This window comes from Scyliorhinus canicula, chromosome 2 (assembly GCF_902713615.1).
Source record: "Scyliorhinus canicula chromosome 2, sScyCan1.1, whole genome shotgun sequence".
NCBI classification, from domain to species: domain Eukaryota; kingdom Metazoa; phylum Chordata; class Chondrichthyes; order Carcharhiniformes; family Scyliorhinidae; genus Scyliorhinus; species Scyliorhinus canicula.
Window position 1 is genome coordinate 270,818,637 of NC_052147.1, and position 15,474 is coordinate 270,834,110.

The 15,474-nt window shown below is 45.9% G+C and overlaps 1 protein-coding gene across 1 annotated transcript in view; it reads left to right on the plus strand.

Annotated features, from left to right (window-relative positions):
- The window catches only part of LOC119962140 (contactin-associated protein-like 5), a 1,413,266-nt gene that overhangs the window by 49,052 nt on the left and 1,348,740 nt on the right, over positions 1 to 15,474 (plus strand). The gene's annotated exons all lie outside the window — the stretch shown is intronic.

The following is a 15,474-nucleotide window of genomic DNA, read 5'->3' on the forward strand; positions in this document are numbered from 1 at the left end:
TAAGATGTCCGCTTTTGACCCCCTGTAACCCCTCGGAATCCAACCATCAATGATTGCCACCTGCCTTGCCGCTGCAGCCGTGGAAGATACACTGAGGCTGCAGAGCAGGAGCTGCTCGGGGAGGGCCCTGAAGCAGCAGGGCTTGCCCCAGAGGAAGAGGAGCCACCTGGTGAGGATAGAGAGCCTGCTGCCTAACAGGTCGAGGAGTAGGTGAGAAGGAGACACCGCATTGGGCCTTGTGTGCACTGTCAGCGTCTGTTATTTGATGGCCTGCCTGACCGGGCATGTCATCGCAGACTCCAGCTGAGCAGGTGGATTGTACGGCATATCTGCCAGATAATAATAATAATCTTTATTAGTGTTACAAGTTAGACTTACATTATCGCTGCAATGAAGTTACTGTGAAAAGCCCCTAATCGCCACATTCTGGCGCCTGTTCGGGTACACAGAAGGAGAATTCAGAATATCCAATTCAACTGACAGCGCGTCTTTCAGGACTGGTGGGAGGACGTGGTAGACACGGAGAGACTCAGCAGCGCAGACAGTGACCCAAGCCAGGAATTGAACCCAGGTCCCTGCCACTGTGCTACCGTGCCACTCATCATGGCGCGCCTGGAATCACCGGGGGTATGGGGGAGGACACCCAATCTCGGTGCCCATCAAGATGACGGTCCCCCTGAATATTTTCAGCATGAGGTCCTTCCAGTCGCCGAGTGGGGACCTGTCTGGGATCTTGCAGACCTCGGTGCAGAGGTGCATCCTCGCCATCATGGAGGCCCTATATGCCGGGTCAGCTAAATATATCATATTCAATGTGGATCGAGCTCACCAGGCTGCCCAGGAGGATGTGGAGGAGGGCCATGATGGTCACAGCATGGGACCCGGGCAGGCACGAGAGGCCGTACAACTTGTACACCTGGACCGCCATGCACGGGATGCTCTAATCACCTCCAGGTTCACCGATTAGGGGGCCTTGCACGACCATCCAGTCGCATCCCCACATTGTCACCCGCCCCCCCACCCACCCCGGCCGATCTACCTCTCCAATGTCTATCCTCCCTGAACCCTCACCGCTCCTGAAACCCCCTCCGTGATTCCGACCTTCCTTATTACAGGTTGCGGGCAGTATCAGCGGGTCCGGTCTACGGGACAGAGGCTGATGACAATCCGCTCTGTGATGAGCTTTGGTGCTCCGCATCGTTCGACAATGTCAGGCCCTTGCCCACGGTAGCACTTTCCACCGTCCACCTGGGTGATCCCTGCATGCAAGCTGGCCAATCCATCATAAGATCTAACCAAACCCTTGACAGAGCACTGAGGCAGGTTGGAAAATTTGTGATCAGGTGTTTATTGTGCGCAGGTGAACATGTTTCTCCAGGTTTGTGCCCTAGCCCCTAACGCTATCCAGTGTACAAGTGCCAACTTAACTGGTGGAGGGGTGGTGTGGAGCTGTTGGGTGCTGGGATGGGGGGCATTGTGTGTTGTGGGGTGGTGTGGCGGTGGTGCCTTAGGGATACCACAACTCAGTGGGGGCTCATTTGATTCCCCGATGCCAATCTCCACCTCGGTGACTGGCCGCTCTCTGGGCCCACTGATCAGGTCCAATGTCCAGCACTCCACAAAGGTGAGGGGCCGTAGGTCCGGCAGGCCCCCTCCAGTCGGCTCCCTCTCTCTGAAGTTGTACGCCACCTTCTCTTGGGAAGGGGGGCAGAAAATGCACAGTGTGAGGTTGTCGAACGCGGGGAGCACAGGGGGTGGGCAGCTAGTAGCCTGCGTGTGTAGGACATCCGGCCATAGCAGGTGGTATGGGAGTTGGCATGTGCTGCAGAGTGGGGTGCGAGCAGACTGCCTGTAGGTGGGGTTCGGTCACCCTCTGGGTTGGTGGGGTGTGGTACAGGTGTGTTGTACTGGAGTTGGTGCCAGGAGCACAGTGCTGTTTACTCACCCTGGCCACCCTGAGGAGGTTGTGCAGCTTTTCATGACACTGCTGTCAGGTCCTGGCGGTGGGGCTTGCGGCGCTCACGATCGCTTCCGCCTGTACCCAGGCCCGGGTGTACGTCGGTGGGTGGCAGCCTCCTTCCCACCCTGGGGAACAGGGTGCCCCGCCTCTCCTTCACGGCATACAGCAGGGTCTCGAACACCGCATCTGTGAAACTGGGTGTCGCTCTTGGAGGTGTTCATCTTCTTGGGTGGAATGAGTATGTGTGGGGAGTGGAGTGCATATTTGCATCTGCAGCTTGTCAGCCTCTCAAGTGCCCATCCCCACCCCGGCAAATCGGAAGCCATTTTGCATTGGAGTTGCTCTCGCTCCACGTGGCGCTGGTGCGAGCCCCGGGATTGGCGGGCCTTTTGGGATTGTAGAACACCACTGATTCATTCTAGTGTCTCCCAAACGGAGAATCCGGCTGCATATCTTGGGATGTGATGCTGCTAATGGTTAAAATAAAAACACATATTCAAGGAAAAAAAGTATTTGAAAGTCGAGAAACTATCGTTGCAATATAAACAGAGTTGGAATTGGATTGATGACAACCAATAATGTGGCAGACTGTGTAAGTCCCTCATGGCATTGTTGCTTTTGAATTATTACATTTCACAAGTCCAAGATAATTGGGGTCCCATCAATTCCCTATCTAGCATCTTCTGTTTATATTCTGCATGTTGTCATGGAAACCAGTGACACACAGCAGCAGTTATATCAATCGAATTAACTTGTGATTGATGATGTTCAATAACAATGGTGCACAGCTGATCCTGTCATTCAGAGTTACTCAGAATGTTGCGCTTGAGGTGGGTTCCAATTTGATACTTTGCTCCTGATTCTAAAACGCTCAGAAATACCCTCCTTTTGCGGGGTGTCCACTGTGTGAGGTAACAATTACTGGAAAAGACAATGGGATCCATTTGGCTTGTTGCTCTCCACCACACTGCTGGCAAAACGTCTTGAAACATGGCTTTCTGTCGTATGGACGCTCTTCTTCCCTCTCTTTGGGGAGCTAAAGGGAAATGATCAATCATATTTGCTTCTGAAGATTAGTCATTGCAATCACCAAGCACTCGCAGGTCAGGTATAACAGTCATGATGCAGAGTAAAGCTGCCTCTACCTAGGTTCTGCAGGATGGGTCAGCCCCAGGCTTAAAAGAGCATTTTCCCAAACCAACTACCCTTGAATTTCTGAGTGACATTGTCAATTAGTTTCAAATTCAGTTAGTTTTGTGCTGCAGGTCCACACCTATTGGAATTTAGATTGAGACTGTTTGATCTTAATTCCTTTAGGATCTGATGGTCAGCAGTGAGGACTTTCATTTCACTGATTTGGTCTGGATTTGAGTCCAGAGGTGAAACGGTCACTTTACAATCTGTCCCATCATTCCTGTATATTGCTGTCTTTCCAACCCGTTCCATCACAAAGTCACTCCTGCATATTACTGTGGTATGTGGATTTCAGTGCTAGTGTGAAGTTAGGTATACGGGCCGTACGTTCTGAAGACTGGTGGATCGTGGAAACAGCATGTCCCAGCCGCTGTTCAGAATGGGGAAAGTACAGACCATACCCGACCAGCCTGACAGTATCCAAAATGAGATGTGATTCCACAATTGGACAACATTTGCAAAATACTCCTCAGTGTGCTAAGAATTACACTGGCAACCAATTTAAAATTGTCAGTCGGCATTTGCAGTGTGGTACATTTGCGTGTATGGGAGCCATATATGTTAATACACAGGGCCCTGATCATTGCAGCCAGAAAGAATACGTATACACATTGCAGCTGTTTCAGCTAAGCAAAATAAATGACAGCCATCTGCTGATTCATTCCCGGAGCAATGCCTTGACAAATCAGGGTACTGCTGGCTGGTTTAAATGTTAAACAATTCTTGGCAGTTATCTGTCAATCACCATCAACTGCTGCATTCTCCATGGCAACCCCTCTGCTAATCAGAGTCCACTTGCCGACCGATCAACATTACCTTCTCATTCAGAACAAATTGATTGTTTTCTCCTCATACCGGTATTCTTACGATGTGTCCTGATGAGTGCAAGATGAAAAGCTTTGACAAATCTTTCTTTTCATCAATCCTCTGTTTTACTTCAGTACAGTGCCATGAGGCCTTTGTCATGCATCTGAGAGTGAACATGGGGTTTAATGTGTGATGTGAAAAGTCACATCTGCTTGATGTGGTGTTTAAAATGCCTTGAGTGGGGCTTGAACTCACAACCTTCTGACTTGGAGGCAAGAATACCAGTACAGATCTACAGCTGGTACAGTAGAATGGATGTGATGGAAGGGTCATGCGGTCTCTTTCTCCACAGATGCTGCCAGACCTGCTGAGTTTCCTGTCTTTATTTTATATTATGGTGTGAAGGTTGACAGATAGTTCAATTTCGTAATTTTTTAATAAAGTAATATTTTATTCTTTAATTTTAATTGCTTATTCCTTAAGAACTGGCTTTAGTATTCTACGTTAAATTCCCACTGACTGCCAAATAGTCTTGGCATTGCTACCTCTATAATAGCAACGTAAACGTGCCCTTAAAAGCGATGAGACTTCAGAAAGAGTAAGATGTAGAGAGGTTCACAGATGGGGAAATCAACAGTAATTTCACTTGAAGTTGGCATTATTTCATGGTGAGAAGTTGGTCATTAATGTGATAATTTTGATTGATTTTTTTGGCCAGGAGGTACTGGTTACTGAGAGGCAATTGCACACCAGTAGACATTTATTGGAGTTACTCATCTCCAGGGATCGTAAAGGGCAAAGGGACATCATGACCTGCGAATTGATTAGGTGGAAGATGAACTTAAATTATAGTTCTTTTCAGCAAAATCGATAATAATTAAGGTGAGACCTGTATCCTACATACTTAGGTAATTGTATGGACATTCACACTTTTTTTAGTGCCTATGATGCACCAAGCCAATTTGGCAGTTTATCTTGTGCAGGACGATATTATTTAAGATGAGGTTGAGACTGTTTATAAAAGAAATGGTGAAATCCCAGAAGGACTTGGAATGGAGGAGACCAGGAACCCTTACGGGCGAGTGGTCTTGTGCATCTTAAAATGGAATTCCAACGTTGCTGATGTTTTTCTTTTATTTGTTCGTGGGATGTGGGCATCGCTGGCTGGTTCAGCATTCGTTGCCCATCCCTGAGGGCATTTAAGAGGCAGTCACATTGCTGTGGATCTGGAGTCACATCGAGACCAGACCTGGTAAGGATGCCAGATTTCCTTCCCTGCAGGACATTAGTGAACCAGATGGGTTTTTACGACAACGATGTCATCTTTCGACTTATATTACAGGTTTATTTTTTTCATTGAATTCAGATTTCACCAACTGCCATGGCGGGATTCAAACCAGAGCATGACTCTGGATCTCAGGATTACTATTCCAGTGACAATGCCACAATGCCACTGCCTCTCCTGCTGTTTTTTCCTCCTGTGTATGTGTAGCAGATCATCCCATCTTCAAATGGTGAAGATCGATCATGGCTATAGGTGCAGATCCTTCGTTATAACAATGCAAACAAAAAAGAAGCCAGTGTTTCCGTAGCATGTTTCATTACCTCAGAACATCTCAAATGTGATTTGAAGCCAGTGAAATACCTTTTTGACGTGCAGGTTGCTGTTGTAAATACAGTTGTTGTCAATTTTAATGCAGCAAGGCCCAAAAAAAAAATTAAGGTAAGTGGTCAGAGAATAGTGATTGAGGGGTGGTGCTCAGCACACCAGATAAGCTCCCTTGCTCTTGTTTAAATTGCACTGAAATACTTTGCAGGTGAGCGTTGGATTAATGGCTCATCCAGGAAGGCATCTTCTCCAGTGCCGCAGCGAAGATTCAGCCTAGGTCAGGTCCGTAAATCCTTGGGTGGGACTTTGGACCCACAACCTCTGACTGCGGGTGGCACGGTGGCACAGTGGTTAGCACTGTTGTCTCACAGCACCACGGACCCAGGTTCAAGACTGGCCTTGGGTAGCTGTGTGGAGTTTGCACTTTCTCCCCCTGTCTGTGTGGGCGTCCTGCAGATGCTCCGGTTTCCTCCCGCAGTCCAAAGATGTGCAGATTAGGTGGATTAGCCGTGCTAAATTGCCCCTTAGTGTCCAAAGATGTGCAAGTTAGGGTTACGGGGGTGTGGGCATGGGTGGGGTGCTCTTTCAGAGGGTCAGCATGGACTTGATGAACCAAACAGATTCTGAGTGCTACTATTAAGCCAAGGCTTAATTTCCCAGGCCTTTACGGCCGTTTTCACGAATTTAAACACACCTGCTATCACAGTTCGTGAAAACAGCCGCAAAGTGCCGTTCTGCACAACCATGCCACCGATTGGCACGGCCGCACCACGGCCGCACCACAGCCGTGCCAAGGGTGGCATGGGCCCGCGATCGGTGCCCACCGATCGCGGGCAGCGGGTCCGATTCCCGTGCACTCTTTGTCCCTCTGCCGCCCCACAGGATCAGTCCGCGGGGCGGCTGAGGGGCATGACGGACCGCGCATGGGCGGGTTTGAAGCATACGCGCGATGACGTCATCGTGCGCGTCAGCCGCCGTGAGTCTTGGCGGCCGGGCTTAGCGATGCTAAACACGACCGGTTTCACGGCAGCCTTTACAACTCTCCGCATTTGCGGAGAATTGCGCCCACATCTATAATGGTAATCTATAGTGATCATAAAAATTGCCTTCAGTGAAAACATCTCTGTGAAGTACGATGGAAATCATTTAGTAAGCAAAATAAAATTGCTGGAAAAAAAATCATTAATTAAAACTGAAAGCTAAAAGGAGACGACTCAACTGTGCACAAAGCCCTTTAGGGAGGGCTGCTGCTGTACCAGCCAGTTATTGGCACTGGGCCAGGAATAGAGATTGGAATTTAAAACAAAAAGCTCCCACTAATTCAGTCATTCATAAATTTTCTTTAATAATAATCACCCATCGGAATTGCTGAAGACATCCATGTTACCACGTTGTCAGTGGACCAGCCACACTTGATTAGTTTTGTAATATTCACAAGATTGTAATGAACGCAAAAGGCTATTTGTCCCAGGTAGCTATCCATCTTGATTGATACAAGTCCCACTGCGACCACATCCACCTGTTTCTTCAGTTATTTTCGTGTTTTTTGTCTCCATTACCTCACTTGGGATTGCTACCTGAAAGTGTGTTCTTAATCACCGTCAGTGTACTGTTCATTCGCTCATACTGACCATGTCTCCATCAGAAGATCTGATATGAGGATATTCATTGATGATTGCACAATGTTCAGCCCCATTCACAACTCCTCAGGTAATAAAGCAGCCCTAGCCCACATCCTGTGACCCGTGGTGCTCAGAAAGACAAAGGAAACAGCTGCATCTCCTGTATCCAAGTTTCCCGCCGAATCATACACCATCCTGACTTGGAATTATGTCACCGTTCTCTCATCGTCATTTGGTCAAAACCTGAGAACACCCTTCCCACAAGCACTGTGCACCAAATGGACTGTAGTAGCTCGTTATCACCTTCTTAAGAGCAATGGATGATGGACAATAAATCATGGTTTTGTCAGTGAGGCCAACCAGACAACAGCTTCAGTACTTTTGGCACCTCAGCCAGAGAACAGGAGAGACTACAACAAACACAGGAGAAGGAGGTGGGGTACTTGCTGGCGACCAGAGCCGGCCACAATGGTTAATCAGGGAGCATTTCTCGTATGTGAATGAGAAACAAATGCATGAGCCGCCTTTGCTTCACCGAGGATGCAGTTGCAGGCCACTGTCACTTGCTATGGCTGTAACATGAGCTGAGCCACGATCCAGGGAGAAAAGGACATTTGTATTTTAGATTTGAACCTGCTCAGACATTGACTCTCAATTTCCATCCGAGACCTTCCTGCATGCCACATGTAATGATATGCATAAACAATTCTACATGTTAATATGTTAGACCTCCAACTAGCAGGCGGCAGTAGAACTACACCATGTGAGACTGCAACCTCGGGGAGTTTGGGTGAGGAGACGTCGTGGATAATCGTGTTTTGTATTAGCTCTCGTATTCTAGTTTTTAACAGTTTACAGTTTGTTAGGACTATTAGTATTATTTTCTACCCACGTTGTTATAATTTAATAAATCTTAACTAGTCACGAACGAGATGTTCTTTGGTGCATTGTCTCAATCTTTGCAATGCACTAGAATGTAGCATGGTACCAGAAGTGGTGATCTATGAATTGAAAACCTGAAGTAAAGAACATAGGAAATGGTACAACGAAAAAAAAATCTACTAACTGACAAAGAGCATCAAAAGAACACATCTCAACATCAACTGGTCATCGAAGCGAAAGATGGATACCTTGAAAACACTACAAAGTCTTCATGTAACTGGTAACGTAGATGCTTTTAAGCAGCAGTTTACCTTGTACATAGCGGCTTTAGGTTTACAGGTACCACCTGTTGAGCAATAAATAGCTTTGCTGCTCACTGTAGTATGTCCACAGGAATCAAAATCTTTAACAAATTTGTATTTGAGTGAAAGGAAACTAGTGAGAACGTTGATGCTATTGTTAAAAAGTTCGATCACAGGGCAGCACGGTGGCCTAGTGGTTAGCACAGCTGCCTCATGGCACTGAGGTCCCAGGTTCGATCCCAGCTCTGGGTCACTGTTGTTGTGGATTTATCACATTCTCCCCGTGTCTGCGTGGGTTTCGCCCCTACAACCCAAAAATGCGCAGGGTAGGTGTATTGGCCACACTAAATCGCCCCTTAATTGGATAAAATAATTGAGTAATCTAAATTTATAAACAAAAACAAAAAAAATAAAGTTCGATCAGCATTGTACCCCGAAGAACAACAAAACTTTTGAAAGGTACATTTTCAGAACACGCACGCAACAGATATGCGAGTCATTCAACAGTTTTCTCAAGGATCTAAAATGAAAGGCTCATACTTGTAATTTTGCCACATTAAAATCATCAATGATCAGGGATCAAAACATATTTGGCATAAAAAAAACAATAAAGTGTGTGAATGTATTTTGAGGGAGAATGAGCTCCTGATCGAAGATACAAATCAACAGGTTAAACATGAGAAGTTCAGGCGCGAAAATCAAGAGTGAAGCCGACGCCATAGATGTTGTGATGCACCCAAAAGGAAAATGTGATCTCAACAGCGGTGGCCATTTTAAATGATTACCAGATGCCACCATATTGTGTAAGTGGCGTGGAAATAGGCACTTACAGAGACAATTTCCCGCCTTTGGGAAAATGTGTGTGAAGTGCAAAGGCAAAAACCTCTTTGCCCAGCAGCATTTTTTAACAAAAAAATTGTCTCAAAAAATCTATAAGCATGTTGAAGAAATTAATTTTAGGGATACATTCTTCATTGATGTCATTACTAATGAAGACGGGGCCAACGTCGTCAAGCAAAATGAAATGTCTTCAATGAAAATAAGAAATAGTAATAGTGAAGTATGTACTGTAAATTAAGATAACCGGACAGTTTCTTTACTTATAATGTTTCCAAAGGTCAAAATCGACAAAGGAGCAATACCAAATCTCATCAGTATCATGGATATTGGAGCGATGAGAATCATGCCCAAGATTTTGAACAGACCAGTATTTTTAAAAGATGTCAGTAGTCAAAAGATTGATTCTTAAGGCATTTGCGAGCTTGAAGTTCAAGTCAAAGATAAGTGAGCTTTTCAGTTGTAACCACAGATCATGAATCGTTACTAGGTGTGGAAGTTAGTGAAACACTTAATTTAGTCAAGAGAGCATATAGAGCTGACTATGCTTTGAATGCGCACAGTGGATCGGTGGATTCAATAGTACAAGCATTTCTGGAGATTTTTCAAGATTTTGCTGTCTTGTCATTTATTTACTGAATTCTTTTAATCTTTATTATTGTCACAAGTAGGCTTACATTAACACTGCAATGAGGTTGCTGTGAAAATCCCCGAGTCACCACATTCTGGATCCTCTTTGGATACATTGAAGGAGAATTCAGAATGTCAAAATTACCTAACAGCGCATCTTTCGGGACTTGTGGAAGGAATCCGGAGCACCCGAAGGAAAACCACGCAGACACAGGGAGAATGTGCAGACTCCGCACAGACAGTAACCCAAGCCGGGAATCAAACCTGGGACCCTGGCGCTGTGAAGCAACAGTGCTAACCACTGTGTTACCGTGCCGCCCAGAATTCAACTAAAGGGTAATGCGCAAACCGTAATACATGCTCCTCGGAGAGTGCTAACACCATTAAGGGATCGGTTGAAAGCTGCATTTTATAGAATGATGAATCTGGGGGTCAGAAAGAAAATCGAAGAAGCAACAGATTGGGTAAATTCAGTGGTGTGTTAAGAAACGCATTAACGATTTAAGAATATGCAAGGATCCTAAAGACCTCAATGCCAACATCAAACGAGAACACCATCCAATAGCAAAATGTGAAGAAATAACGAGCGAGATTTCGGGTGTGACGTTGTCCAGTAAACTGGATGCTTCACAGTGTTTGTGGCAACTCAAATTGGATGAAAAGAGTACAAAGTATTGTACTTTTAAAACTCCATTTGTGCGCTTCTGTTTTCTTCAAATGCCTTTTGGGATAATATCCGCATCTAATATCTTTCACAGGACACTGGAGCACATTGTGGAAGGTATTCAATGAGTTTGTGTGAATGTTGACAATATAATAGTATGGGGTTCTATGAAGGAAGAATACAATGACTGACTCATCTTCTTGATAACTTCTCTCAGGCATGTTGTCTTGGCTGACAAATTTGGGATAAATTTGCCTCTAAAGTTGATCATTCTTAATATCCTCAGAACTCCTTCCTTATCTGACGGTCGTGGTCTATTCATTATTGCCTGTACTTTCATTTGATGAGTCAGTCCATACCTCCACCCTAACCCCACACCACCACCCTATCCCCGTAACCCCAGTTAACCTTTTTTGGACACAAAGGGCAATTTAGCATGGCCAATCCACTTAACCTGCACACCTTTGGACTGTGGGAGGAAACCAGAGCACCCGGAGGAAACCCACGCAGACACGGGGAGAAAGTGCAGACTCCACTAAGACAGTGACCCAAGTGGGAATCGAACCTGGGACACTGGAGCTGTGAAGCAACTGTGCTAACCACTGTGCTACCGTGCTGCCCACAAGCTCACTCAATGATTTGGAGTCAGGCTCACTTGGGGCGGTAAGACAGCAATTAAGTTGATAGATCTGATTTCCACAAACACTTAAGAGAATTGCTTTGCATTTTTTCTCCTCCCCTATTTCATTTACTTTGAAATAATACCTAATGTGCTCAATGTATTGTGCCCAGGCCTTCATGAGGGAGTCACATGGGTCTATTCACGCAAAGGAGGCATTCTGGTGAATATATATTATTTTATTTTTCTCAGACATTGATTAAAACAGGATACTCCTCGAGGGACTGTCACAATAATGTATCCTCGTCGCCAATTCTAGCGTACCTTTGGTGAAGGGAAACTCCCTTCCTGGGGTGAATGAAATGAAAAATGAAAATGAAAATCGCTTATTGTCACGAGTAGGCTTCAAATGAAGTTACTGTGAAAAGTCCCTAGTCGCCACATTCCGGCGCCTGTTCGGGGAGGCCGGTACGGGAATTGAACCCGCGCTGCTGGCCTGCCTTGGTCTGCTTTAAAAGCCAGCTCTTTAGCCCTGTGCTAAACCAGCCCCTGAATCTCCTCTCTGAGTCCTGACTAGTCACCCAGGCCAGGTGACCCTACTCTGTTGTGTTCTCCTTCAAAGAACAATCACCACACCAACATAGTTTCTTTAGTGCAGAGCATTTGCTGAGCTGTCAGAGTTCCCATCTTTTGGATAAGACATTAAACCAAGGGCCTGGTCTGCCATTTCAGGTGAACATAAAGGACGGGATCCCCTGTCCTGGCGCATCCATTTTCTGGTGTGGTGAGCCCCCGTCGGCTGAGGCATTCTCCATCCTGTCAGGAAATCCACAGGCATGAGTGACCCCACGGAGAATCCAGTCCAAAATATCTCAAAACACTATCGCAGATTTTCTGGTCATTATTACTTTGCGGCTTTTCACAGTAACTTCATTTGAAGCCTACTCGTGACAATAAGCGATTTTCATTTCATTTGTTGTTTGTGCAATCAGGCTGTGTACAAATTGATTGCTGCATTTCCCAAGTTACAACTGTGTCCACATTTTTTAAAGTACTTCAATAGCGGTAAAACTCTTTAGAAGGCCCTGAGATTGTGAAAGGTACGACATAAGGACAAGTCTGTTTTTCTTTCAAGTGGCTCTCTGAGGGGGTAACATGGATCCTTGCCATGCTTAGGTTAAATTCCAAGGCGGAATGAGTTCCATTGGAGGAAACAAATTCCAATATTACATCAGTTTAGGGGAAGAAGCTGCTTCAGGGTCAGCCAATGTCCTTCAAAATCTTATGTGGCTCTACTCTTCCATGTATAACTGCTGAAGTAATCTGCCTGAATGTGATAGGAACATAGGGGGGCAGCACAGTAGCATTGTGGATAGCCCAATCGCTTCACAGCTCCAGGGTCCCAGGTTCGATTCCGGCTTGGGCCACTGTCTGTGTCGAGTCTGCACATCCTCCCCGTGTGTGCGTGGGTTTCCTCCGGGTGCTCCGGTTTCCTCTCACAGTCCAAAGATGTGCAGGTCAGGGGGATTGGCCATGATAAATTGCCCTTAGTGTCCAAAATTGCCCTTAGTGTTGGGTGGGGTTACTGGGTTATGGGGATAGGGTGGAGGTGTTAACCTTGGGTAGGGAGCTCTTTCCAGGAGCCGGTGCAGACTTGATGGGCCGAATGGCCTCCTTCTACACTGTAAATTCTATGATAAACAGGAGTAGGTCATTCAGCCCCCTCCAGCCTGTCCTGCCATTCAATGAGATCACGGCTGATCTCATTGTAACCGACAATTAGCTGTACAATTAGATTTCATTTTCATTTTTTTTGTATTCACCTTCCCCTCATACTCATATGAATCTCTGAAAATTTAACGTGGATGCAAATCATTTACATCAGATTTGGACTGTTCCAAACGAATGACCTGCGGTTCCTGAATTATCATTTGTCAGTGCTGCTGGCCTTTGGCATTTGACTGATCTGAGGATTGTCACTGTCCTGAGTTGCTCATTATTCTTTTCACACAGTTTAGATTTTAAGATGGTTAAGATGGGGCAGCACGGTAGCATAGTGGTTAGCACAATTGCTTCACGGCTCCATGGTCCCAGGTTCGATTCCCGGCTTGGGTTACTGTCTGTGCGGAGTCTGTACGTTCTCCCCGTGTGTGCGTGGGTTTTCTCTGGGTGCTCCGGTTTCCTCCCACAGTCCAAAGATGTGCAGGTTAGGTGGATTGGCCATGCTAAAATTGCCCTTAGTGTCCAAAATTGCCCTTAGTGTTGGGTGGGGTTACTGGGTTATGGGGATAGGGTGGAGATGTGGGCTTGGATAGGGTGCTCTTTCCAAGAGCCCGTGCAGACTCGATGGGCCAAATGGCCTCCTTCTGCACTGTAACTTCTATATATTCTATATTACTCTATATTCACAGCGTCAGGGACCCGGGTTTGATTCCCGGCTCTGGTCACTATCTGTGCGGAGTCTGCATTTTCTCCCTTTGCCTGCGTGGGTTTCCTCCAGATGCTCCGGGTTCCTCCCACGGTCCAAAGATGTGCAGGTTAGGTGGATTCGTCACGCTAAATTGCCCCATAATGTCCAAAGGTTAGGTGGGGTTAAGAACATAAGAACTAGGAGCAGGAGTAGGCCATCTGGCCCCTCGAGCCTGCTCCGCCATTCAATGAGATCATGGCTGATCTTTTGTGGACTCAGCTCCACTTTCCATAACCCTTAATCCCTTTTTTCTTCAAAAACTATCTATCATTATTTTAGAAACATTTAATGAAGGAGCCTCAACTGCTTCACTGGGCAAGGAATTCCATAGATTCACAACCCTTTGGATGAAGAAGTTCCTCCTAAACTCAGTCCTAAATCTACTTCCCTTATTTTGAGGCTATGCCCCCTAGCTCTGCTTTCACCCATCAGTGGAAACAACCTGCCCACAGCTATCCTATCGATTCCCTTCATAATTTTATATGTTTCTATAAGATCCCCCCCCCCCCCCCCCCCCCGCCAATCCCCCCCCACATCCTTCTAAATTCAAACAAGTACAGTCCCAGTCTACTCAACCTCTCCTCGTAATCTAACCCCCTCAACTCTGGGATTAACCTGGTGAATCTCCTCTGCACACCCTCCAGCGCCAGTACGTCCTTTCTCAGGTAAGGAGACCAAAACAGAACACAATATTCCAGGTGTGGCCTCACTAACACCTCATACAATTACAGCATAACCTCCCTCGTCTTAAACTCCATCCCTCTAGCAATGAAGGACAAAACTCCATTTGCCTTCTTAATCACCTGTTGCACCTATAAACCAACTTTTTGCGACTCATGCACTAGCACACCCAGGTCTCTCTGCACAGCGGCATGTTTTAATATTTTGCCATTTAAATAATAATCCCTTTTGCTGTTATTCCTACCAAAATGGATAACCTCACATTTGTCAACATTGTATTCCATCTGCCAGTCCCTAGCCCATTCACTTAACCTATCCAAATCCCTCTGCAGACTTCCGGTATCCTCTGCACTTTCTGCTTTACCACTCATTTTAGTGTCGTCTGCAAACTTGGACACATTGCACTTGGTCCCCAACTCCAAATTATCTGTGTAAATTGTGAACAATTGTGGGCCCAACACTGAGCCCTGAGGGACACCACTAGCTACTGATTGCCAACTAGAGAAACACCCATTAATCCCCACTCTTTGCTTTCTATTAATTAACCAATCCTCTATCCATGCCACTAATTTACCCTTAATGCCATGCATCTTTATCTTATGCAGCAACATTTTGTGTGGCATCTTGTCAAAAGCTTTCTGGAAATCCAGATATACCACATCCATTGGCTCCCCGTTATCTACTGCACTGGTAATGTCCTCAAAAAAATCCACTAAATTAGTTAGGCATGACCTGCCCTTTATGAACTCATGCTGCGTCTGCCCAATGGGACAATTTCCATCCAGATGCCTCACTATTTCTTCCTTGGTGATAGATTTGAGCATCTTCCCTACTACCGAAGTTAAGCTAACTGGCCTATAATTACCCTTGCTGGGGATAGGGTGGAGATGTGGGCCTATGTAGGGTGTTCTTTAATGGGCCGGTGTAGACTTGATGGGCCGAGTAGCCTCCTTCTGCACTGTATATTCAATGATTCTATGATATGATTCTATGATCTTTCCCAATAATGACCATGTGGTTGCACCATTTCCTGTTTGGGAAGTAAATAATTATTGGTTCCAGTAACATTCGAAGTATCTATCGTAATGTACCTGTTTCAACAATAAAACTGGCTTTTACATTGTATCATGATTGGGCGGGATTCTCCATGAATCGACGCGATAGCCCAAACCCAGCGCTAAAAACGGCGCAAATGAA